Here is a 3,031-nt window from a genome sequence, read left to right as displayed (position 1 = left end):
TTTTTTTTGTGGCCTGGGAAGACAAATATTGCTCCCGGGATTCATGTTAAACAATTGCCATTTGATTTTGCTAGCCAGCATATAACATGTGAATCATGTGATTTCCTTTTATCATTTGCATTTTCCATATGATTTTGCAAATATTTGCCAAGCCGGTCACAACATCCATTTATATCCGTATGCAAGTGCTCAAATGTAAAATTTGCATTTAACTTATAAGCACTTGTATATAAACATAACCAATCAATAAACAAACTACATACATTTAAATAATCAAAACTATTCACCTCAATCACATAATTTCACCACATGTTCACACTAATCTCAATCACACAATTTCACCCAAGAAGTCGATCAATATTTATACTCACCTTTTAGATATTAATTACGTTATGGACAACCTGTATTTCCTTCTCGAACTTCACCGATGCCTTGAGATCCTAAAATTTAACATATATTGGTAAAAAACATACCTACAATAGTGTTTACACTTGGTATATAATTAGTATATTTTCAGGATAAGCTTAACATTTATGCACAATTCTTTCCTATTGGACAACTTGACCTTGCTAGACCTGAGAGTGAATAACTTTCACCACACAATTCTAAATTAGTTGATTTCTTTTTCTATAAAACTAGACATACAGAGCTATAACATATCCAAAAGTTATCACAATATAAGCTCTTCACAATTAATGGTGAATTTTTTATTCCAAACCTACGCTCTGCATAAAAAATTTTTGAGCAAGTCTCATTTAGTTTAGAATTTCTCAAGTTATATAAGCCCAATTGAAAAATCCAATTCTAGAAACGTCAATAACATATAAAGGAACATCTTTCATGTTTTAAACTTCATCTAGTTTAGCCTCTAAAGTCCTCATACTATTTGGGAAATAGCGGACTGCCTGCAGACAGACCAAACAGAACCAACCTCACTCCAAGGGCGATTTCTCATTACACACATATTATTTCATTAAACCGCATTTGATGGTTTTAGATAACATAAAAAGGAACAAAAATAATTTTTAACAATTTATCTAATTCAGCCCCTAAGGGTTTCATATTTTATTAAATAAAGGAAAACCCCATGCAGTAGATACAATTTAACTAGTCCTAATCAAAGAAGAATTTCTCATCACACATAGCAAATCTCGTGAAACAATTTTATAAGCATGAAGATGAGACATAAATTTGGCTTTACTTTGAAAAGTTGAAGGAGAACCCCATGTGAAGTGTTAATTGGTAAAAGGATTGGAGTTGGTTGAATGTATTTACCGAAATAACCTAATCCTTTTTTGCTAAGGCCCGCTTATATTCATCACTGTAGGAATTGGGTTCAACCTTTCCCCAGCCCCTTCTCATCAATGGACTCCTGACGTATTTACAAGTTTCATGTTTTATATTTCTCCTAATTCTTCTTCTATGGCTACGAAAACAGGGGTGCAAAATTCTGCTCTGAAATAGAATTTAAGGACTATGAAATCACTTCACACCATAATCATATAATTACAATTATAATATAGAATAAAAATTAGTACTTGCACAAATCAATAGCTGAAATTAACAAGATTTAGGTTTAGGAATCTGAGAGAAGAAAGGAAAGAAATTAGATATAGATTTTTTTATTTTTTTATTTGATACGGGAATTATAGCTTAATGAGGAGATACACTACAGTTTTCTAGTTTTTGTTCACAAGATAAGGACACTCCCATACACATCCACTACCTCCATATACATCCTTTATCTTATATTTTTTAATATTATTATTATTATTATTATTATTATTATCATCATTCTTTTTGTTATATTTTAATCAATTATCAAATAAAAGTCCAAATCAATCTATATAAATAAGTCAACTAGATTCAATTTCTTACTTATTTATTTATTGACTCAACTTTCAATTTTATAATACCTCAAATACAGCCTATTTTACACATACTAAAATATGCCATTACAATGCACTTTGACAAATACAAAACAAATGAAAGATGTGGAATTCACATAATGAAATAGAATGATTTGAGATGCATATGTTTAAGTTATTTTATGCAATACATGCAAATTTAAATGAAATGCTTGTGGTTAAGGTCAATGATGTTACATTCAACACCTACTAATAAATATGGATATTGTCGCTTTATATACTTATCAGTTTCCAAAATAGCTTCTTCCTATGAATGGTTCCTCCTCTACAACACTTTACGTAAGAAAATTTCTTGATTCCGTAACTGTTTTGTCTTATAACCAATGATCTTTACCGGTTCTTCAACATAATTCAAATTATCAGCAATTTCCACTTCTTGATTTTTCAGTATATGTGTAGGATCAGATCAATATCTTCTAAGCATACTCACGTGAAACACATCATGGATCTGGGCCAATTCTGGTGGTAGTGCTAACCTATAAGCCAATGGACCAATTCTTTCAAAAATTTCATATGGCCCTATATATCTAGGACTCGTCTTGCCTTTTTTGCCAAATCTGGTTGCTCCTTTCCATGGTGAAACTCGAAGAAACACTTTATCACCCACTTCATATTCCATTTCTCTCATATGCTGGTCTGCATAGCTTTTTTTTTCTTGTGCTGCTTTGAGTCTACTTCTGATTACTTTTACTTTATCCACTGTATCTTATACTATTTCAGGGTCTTCTAATACACGCATTCCTTCTTCATCCCAAGAAATAGGACTACAACACTTTCTTCCATATAATGCCTCATATGGTGCCATTTGGATACTGTTGTGGTACTAATTGTTATAAGAAAACTCCATTAAACCAATATGTTCATCCCATGCAACTTTAAATTCTAATACACAAGCTCAGAGCATATCTTCAAGTGTTTGAATTGTTCTTTCTGATTGCCCATCTGTCTGAGGATGAAAAGCAGTGTTGAAATTCAATTTAGTACCCAAAGCCTCATTTAAACTCTCCCAAAAGTGAGATGTGAACCGTGGATCCCTATCTGATACAATGGACACTAGAACTCCATGCCATCTAAAAATTTCATTCACATATTGTTTGGCTAAA

The sequence above is a fragment of the Ricinus communis genome, chromosome 2 (assembly GCF_019578655.1).
Source record: "Ricinus communis isolate WT05 ecotype wild-type chromosome 2, ASM1957865v1, whole genome shotgun sequence".
Taxonomy (NCBI): Eukaryota; Viridiplantae; Streptophyta; class Magnoliopsida; order Malpighiales; family Euphorbiaceae; genus Ricinus; species Ricinus communis.
Note: the sequence above shows the minus strand (reverse complement) of the source record.